The 8,057-nt window shown below is 35.9% G+C and overlaps 1 protein-coding gene across 5 annotated transcripts in view; it reads right to left on the bottom strand.

The window, feature by feature from the left end:
- Nucleotides 1-6,221: 6,221 nt before the first annotated feature.
- Nucleotides 6,222-8,057, bottom strand: part of FOXP2 (forkhead box P2) — a 661,310-nt gene continuing 659,474 nt past the window's right edge. For all 5 annotated transcript variants that reach the window (XM_066362522.1, XM_066362526.1, XM_066362523.1 and 2 more), the window contains one exon: nucleotides 6,222-8,057. This exon is cut by the window's right edge and continues 1,937 nt beyond it. The gene's annotated coding sequence lies outside the window, so the exon portion shown is untranslated.

Genomic DNA, 8,057 nt, shown 5'->3' with positions numbered 1-8,057 from the left:
ATGGCCTCACAGTACAGTTTGATATAAGATACCATTACTCTTCTAACTTTGTTCTTCTTTATTAAGATTACTGTGACTCTTTGGGGTCTTTTGTGATCCCATACAAATTTTTAGAATATATTTTCCAGTTCTGTAAAATATTATGTTGGTATCTTAATAAGAATTGCATTGACTCTATAGATTGTTTTGAGCAATATGGACATTTTAATGCTGTTAATTCTTCCAATCCATGAACATGGTATATGCTTCCACTTATTTGTGTCTTCTTCAATTCTTTTGTTTAGTGTCTTATAATTTTCTAAGTATAGTTTTTCTACATCCTTAGCTAAATTTATTCCTTGGCATTTTATTGTTTTTAAAGCAATTATTAATGGGAGTGTTTTCTTAGCTTCCCTTTCTGATAGTTCATTATTGGTGTATAAAAATGCAACTGATTTCTAGATATTTACTTATTCTATATATTTATTAATTCATTTATTAATTCCAGTAGCTTTTGCCTGACCAGGCGGTGGCGTAGTGGATGGAATATCGGACTGGGATGCAGAGGACCCAGGTTCGAGACGCCGAGGTCGCCAGCGTGGGCTTATCTGGTTTGAGCAAAGCTCACCAGCTTGGACCAAGGTCACTGGCTTGAGCAAGGGGTTACTCCGTCTGCTGAAGGCCCGTGGTCAAGGCACATATGAGAAAGCAATCAATGAACAACTAAGGTGTCGCAACGCGCAACGAAAAACTAATGATTGATGCTTCTCATCTCTCCATTCCTGTCTGTCTGTCCCTGTCTATCCCTCTCTCTGACTCACTCTCTGTCTCTGTAAAAAAAAAAAAAAAAAATTCCAGTAGCTTTTTAGTAAAATCTTTAGGGTTTTCTATATATATACAGTATCATGTCATCTGCAATTAATGACAGTTTTACTTCTTCCTTTCTAATTTGGATGCTTCTTATTTCTTCTTCCTGTTTGACTGCTATGGTTCGAACTTCTAGTGCTATGTTGAATAAGAATGGTAATAGTGGAAATCCCTGTCTTGTTCTTAATATTAAGGAAAATGCTTGTGCTTTTTGCCCACTGAGTATGATGTTGGCTGTGGGTTTGTCATATATGGCCTTCATTACATTGAGGTATGTTGCCTTTATTCCCATTTTGCTGAGAGCTTTTATCATAAATAGGTCCTGTATTTTATCCAATGTTTTTTTGCATCTATTGATATGATCATGTGGCTTTTACCCTTTATTTTGTTTATGTAGTATATCACATTTATTGATTTGCCTATAGTGTAACAACTTTGCATCCCTGGAACAAATCTAACTTGATTATAGTGAATAATCTTTTTAATGTATTACTGGATCCAGTTTGTTAATATATTTCAAAGGATTTTAGCTGCTATGTTCATTAGGAATATTGGCCTATATATTTTTTTATAATGTCTTTATCTGAAGAGTCCTCTTTTAAGATGGTTGATTAATGTCTGACTATCTCTCAAATTTTATGTATCATATGTACTCTTCAAGTGTCCCAATAATTTTACTAAATGCTAGAAATAACCATTGTAGTACCATAATGTCCCCTTTTGAAAATTAGTATAGAAAAGATTATCTGCCTAAGAATGCTCCTTCAGGCCCTGGCCAGTTGGCTCAGTAGTAGAGCATCGGCCTGGCGTGCAGAGGTTCCGGGTTCGATTCCCAGCCAGGGCACACAGGAGAGGTACCCATCTGCTTCTCCACCCCTCCCCTTCTCCTTCCTCTCTGTCTCTCTCTTCCCTTCCCGCAGCGAGGCTCCATTGGAGCAAGGATGGCCTAGGCGCTGGGGATGGCTCCTTGGCCTCTGCCCCAGGCGCTGGAGTGGCTCTGGTCGCGACAGAGTGACGCCCCGGAGGGGCAGAGCATCGCCCCCTGGTGGGCGTGCCGGGTGGATCCCGGTCGGGTGCATGCAGGAGTCTGTCTGACTGTCTATCCCCATTTCCAGCTTCAGAAAAATACAAAAAAAAAAAAAAAAAAAGAATGCTCCTTCAGCAAACTATTAAGGCATGCATTATGCAGTAATAATAGCTTTAAATGTATGCAGAGATAAAATTTAATGACATTTTTTCATTTTGTAATGAAAGCTACTATAAGATTATTTCTCAGATGATGGGAAAATAAAAGATGAAATAAATACTGTCAAATAACAAGCATAACTTATTATGCACTAGAATGCATATTAAGTCAGTGTTCCCGCTATATATAAAGAGACTGACTGTATATAAGAATCCATTTTAAGAGACTAGAGACAACCAAAATGTGGGGTTATTTTATAAATCTCGTACAGCTTATCATGGCTATTGGGAAACCAATTTAATCTATAAAACAATTTTAAAATTAATTTCTTTAATTCTTTGTAATCATTCCTTTTCATTAACTTTGAACTAATCTTTATTACCAAAGAGGCCAAAACTATAAATGAATGTGTGGCATTGGTGGCAAGTTTTTTATTTTATTACAGGACTCTTAACATCTAAGTCTATTATCTATAGATGAAGAATTACTATTGAGGTTCTGTTGACTTGGTTTCTTGTAGATTAACTGTTTAGCTCCTTCCTCTGATAAAAGGCACTAAATAGAACATTTAACTGTTGTTGTAGAGCTCAGTTCCAAGGACTCTCAACTTGGTGTTCACTCAAATTTTTCTAAGATTTTTTTTCTGAAAAGCTTAATTTTTTGTCCTGTGGAAGATATGTGAATACATGATCATAATAACTGTATTAGGAGAAATGTCATTTAAAAATTTTATAACTTTTTCCTGAGACTCCTCGTTAACTTTTTAGCACATGATCAAAGAGGATTGGTAACTTTTAATGTTTTATTTTTTATAAAATCATTTAAATATATTTAAAGAAGGAAAAATATGAGTATATTTAAAGGAGAATTAAGCAAGGAAAGCAAGTCAGGTGTTCCCTCCAGTATGTCCAATGTCCCAAAGGCTGTGGGCTGCTTCCCAAGAGAGGAAGAGAATGGTGGCTTAGGGTCTTTGCCTTATATCCACATCCCTGAATGGTATACTATGAGAACATGCAATTTGCTCTGCACCATTTCCCCAGGGCAATAGTAAATTGTTATTGAACACAAGGAGGATTTGCAATGAAAGTGACTGAGGAGAGAATCACATAGATAGTTGAGTTTCAAATCATGACATGAAGAGTTGAAAAAATGCATTCATACTTAGTCACAGTGGTCATTTTCTTTGGTAGCTCTTCGTGTTCTTTTCTCTGTTCTGTTCATCCTCACTCACTTTTGCATATGTTTACTGTCAAACATTTTGCCCTCAATGATCCTCAAACATGAAGGGAGGGACAATCATTTTTGTTATGTAGATGTTTGCATTTTCTACAGGAGCATTGGAAACTGAATACCTGTGAATTCTAGGGATAAGATCAGCTTCAACTTTATGAAACAGATTCGCTGATGTTAATTTTATAGACTATCAAGTAAATCATCACAGCAGTGTGATATCAACAATATAGAGTGTGTCTGTAAAGTCATGGTGCACTTTTGACCAGTCACAGGAAAGCAACAAAAGATGATAGAAATGTGAAATCTGCACCAAATAAAAGGAAAACTCTCCCAGTTTCATATTTATTCAGTGCAGTTTGAAGTGGGTTCACACACAGATTTTTTAGGGCTCCTTAGGTAGCTACCCCGTATAGCCTCTACAGACTCGTCACTGACTGATGGCCTACCAGAATGGAGTTTCTCCACCAAACTGCTGGTTTCCTTCAACTGCTTATCCCACTGACTAATGTTATTCCTATGTGGTGGCACTTCATTATAAACACGCCGATATTCACGTTGCACTTTGGTCATGGATTCGAATTTAGCGAGCCACAGAACACAGTGAACTTTCCTCTGTACCATCCACATCTCGACTGGCATGGCCATGGGCTGCTCCGCTGTATACACGGTGTTACGTCATCATCTGCGCATGCACACATGCTGCCACATCATCCTACAGAAACTGGGAGGGTTTTCCTTTTATTTGGTGTAGATTTCACATTTCTATCGTCTTTTGTTGCTTTCCTGTGACGGGTCAAAAAGTGCACCATGACTTTACGGACACACTGTACTTTTAGGGCTTTAAATTATTATTTTGTTTTATTTTGAGGTATGTATATTAATGTAAGGTACAAATTCTGAAAAAAATTGTAAACTCTTTACTTAAAACTAACAATCTTTCTATTTATTCAGGTGTCACATGGCTCCTTTTAATCTGTGTTGATGGTGACTGAACAGAGAGCTAGTAAAGGAAATAACGCGTCAAACTGTGGGGGGAGCCACACTTTGTTTGCTCAGGCCCCACATTCTCATGCAGTCCTTTTGTACTCTGCTGTTTAAAAGTTTTGTATGCAATTCAAAAACTGATTAGTAATAAAAAGATGTAGTTTATGTTATTTTCTTTCATCAATATTTAAATGTTAGAAGTTGTCTGAATCTCATTGAGTGAAACATGAGAAACAGTAGAGTTAGACACTTTACTTTCATTACTCTTGCCTAGAGAAAGGGTTAGGATGCGATCTGCCATCTGTATGTTTAGTCTAGTTAGTTAGAGTTTAAGTTGCCGTTTTGATTTTAGTTTTTAAAAATTGAAAATTTAGTAGCCAGCTTTTTATAAAGCAGCTGACCCCTCCATTGACACAACACAATATATCTGGGCAACACTATATTTTAAACAATAGAGTGACATGAATTTGAACTTAGGTCTAAATATAAAACATTTGTCAAATCAGTTTTACTTCTTCTTACATTGTTAATCTCTAAATTATTCTTTCTATATTAGAGCATAGAGTATGAAAGAATTGGATTCATATTTTGCTATATAGCTTTGAATAAGTTAATAAAATAAATGCACTGGGTGGGGGTAAGTATTGTAGATATTCATTTTCTTTTTTTTTTTTTTCTTTGAGAGTGAGAGGGACAGAAGAACAGACAGGGACAGACAGGAGAGAAATGAGAAGCATCAGCTCATAGTTGTGGTACCTTAGTTATTCTTTGATTGCTTTCTTATATGTGCCTTGACTGAGGGGTTCCAGCTGAGCCAGTGACCCCTTGCTCAAACCAGCGACCTGTGGCTCAAACCATCAATCTTGGTCTCAGGCCAGTGACCTTTGGGCTCAAGCCAGTGACCTCTGGGTTTCAAACCTGGGTCCTCAGCATCCCAGGCTGAAGCTCTAGCCACTGCACCACTGCTTGGTCAGGCATACTTTCAACTAACTTGTTGTTAAAAATGAATTCTAACTTTCAAAAAATTTCCTGTTTAAATTTCTTTTAAAACATTATCCTGTGGAAAGCTTTTTAGTCAAGGCTCACTAGGATGACAGAAAACATCAAACTGCATAAAATAAAAATATACTCAACATAATCATTTCCCTTTTACTTCTAATTATGACAGATTTTGGAATGTATATTGAACTTAAATAAAAAGGCAAATTTTCTTTCTGCATAGGCCCTATCTTGACTGTTTTGGACACTAATAAAGGTCTGGGACTGGTCACTATAGGCAAAGAAGCATTCCCTTAGAAAGCTATTTACCTCTACCTGTACATCCTCCTGAACTACAGCAGAAGGCCATGGGTGTGATTAATATTCGAAGGAAAAAAAAAGATAAAGTCATAAAGTCAAAAGTAATCATGTTTTCCCTTTGTTTGTGGAGGTTCAGAATTAATGAAGTTAAATTCTATTAAGATAAAGGCTAAAAACATGAGATGATTATGTAAGCATGTCAATTTTAAACCTAAAAATAGTTTTTAATGGAATGTATCTGAGAAGCAGCCCTTACTTTTACTGACTTAATTTGAGTATGGTTTGGTTTATAAATCCCCGATTGCTAAGAAAATAATTTTAAACAAATTGTGGGACATGTGTATACAAATTTATGACTTGGCTCTGGCAGGGAAAAATGGTCTCTCTGAAAAAATAAAATTCTAGGGGTTATAAATGGGTCAAAAAGAATTAGATTTTTTATTTATACTTCAGAAATGTAATCAAGTGAATGAAATTGTTTCATATACATTTTTACATCCAACAGCAGTGATACACTGTTCATACATTAATTCTATAGGAAAATGTACATCCTTGTTTTTCTTTTTGTTAGGTAGTATCTGCCAAGTGTTCATGGACAAAAGAACCTTTCATTGCAACCTGAACTCATGAAATTACAAGGGTAAGCCATGTTCCTTTCATTGCTTTAGGGCATTAATAAAGCTGTTGTCCAAATGTGTGTTAATGTTGGCATGTGTAGGATGAAGTCTTACAAATTCTGTACAATGAGAACGTCCAATTTGAAAACTACAAAATAACCAAATGGGTTTTGTGACAGGATCTACCCAGGGACGCTAAAGTCCAGGATGGTTTTATTTTAAGGATGATTCTGTAGCCCTGTTCCTTGCTGACTGTTCTTCGATTCCCTAATCACAAAGAGATGCATTCTTATGAAGTTATACAGCTGTAGACAGAGAATGCAGATAACATTTTCTCCGTATCTGAGTTGCTTAAAGAAAACCTAGTTAGTGGTAATTCTACCAAATACTTGTAAAATTCACATAAAATTTTAATTGATTTTCAAACAGTACAATTGTGTCATGAATTCAACCACATAGATTCTAAGCCTTAAGCCCGCTCGGTTTAAGCAATTGTGTCTTTGTAGACTAAAACTATGTAAAATAAGATCTGATAACTCCCTGGTGTTAGAGGTAGACAGTTTTCTTTCAAATCCTAGGTTTGGTCCTTTATTTTATTCAGCAGTGAAAGCCATGAATACAGAACAAATAACAGCTGTTACAATTCTCAACCATGACTTCTAACGTCAGAGAATTCAAAGTATGAACATAGTACACAGTAATGAAAAGTATCAAAAATTAGTTTACCTCAAAAAAGATAAATAAAACAGGTATATTCCACCAATACATAAACAGATGTTTGTGCTACAATTAAAATTTGTTGTATACAAAAGATCATAGTCCCCATAATCAGCTTGACAGAAGCAAGAATACATGAGCCATTTAAATTGTCAGACATTATGCTTTATAAGGTATGCACAGAAGTTCAAGCAATAAATACATACATTACTTCAAAGCCTTACAATAGCTACGCAAAGCAGATGCAGAAAAGCAGATTTGCTATTACTAGCAAGCAATGATATAAGTAAAAATTCATGAAATGCAATAAAGCAACATTTTTCTTAGAAAAAGTCTGGTCATTTATGGGTCCACCAACATTTTTTACATAATATGCACAATTATCAAAATACAGACCAAGCATTTCAGAAAACTCCAAAAAACCTAAAATCTATTTTCAAAGCAATTGCAGTTTTGGAGGTTTTTCTGGTATAATGTGCAAGCAGCTATTTTTTTTTTAATTGTATTCATATAAAACCCATGCAAAACTCTACAGGTATATGCATTCTGTGGCTGAGACTTCCTTTCAAAAGTTTTGTAACTGAGGTATGCATACTTTAGCATTGTAGTCTTAGGCCGCCCTCCTGATGGTACAGCTCTCGCAGTTACTTTCAGTCCATCAAAGAGTTCTGAACATGTACCTGAAAGACCCATTCTCCCTTCAGATAATCCTGACCGGATCCTAGATGACTGAAAAGCATCCGTCACAATACTAATCCTCCTCCTGATACCACATGATAAACTTCCCGTTCGTTGATCATGACCCAAAGACAAACATCATGAAAAGAAGCAGTTACTGTGGCGTTCTCACATTTCATGCAATCTGCCATAATTGTTCTAATTTTTTCTTTGTTTTTTTCTTTTATTTTTTCTTTTTTTTTTTTCCTTTTTTTCTTTTTTCTTTTTTTTGCAGAGGTAGAAGCTTTCAGAAAGCCTTTTGGGTAAGTGGGAAAACCCTTTTGAAAGCCGTTATGTTCTTTTATTTGGTGTGATAGATGACTGGGTATCTCTCTAACTTTATTTGCTGACTTCAGCAAAGAATAAATGACGAGCTTAGTTTGCAAGAACCAGCTCCATCACATGGAACTGGTACATATGTTAAGCTCTAGCAGCCACCTTCTGTCAAAACTGTTTGT

The sequence above is a fragment of the Saccopteryx leptura genome, chromosome 2 (assembly GCF_036850995.1).
Source record: "Saccopteryx leptura isolate mSacLep1 chromosome 2, mSacLep1_pri_phased_curated, whole genome shotgun sequence".
Lineage (NCBI taxonomy): Eukaryota > Metazoa > Chordata > Mammalia > Chiroptera > Emballonuridae > Saccopteryx > Saccopteryx leptura.
The sequence above is the reverse complement of the archived record's forward strand: the minus strand, read 5'-3'. Positions and strand labels throughout refer to the sequence as shown.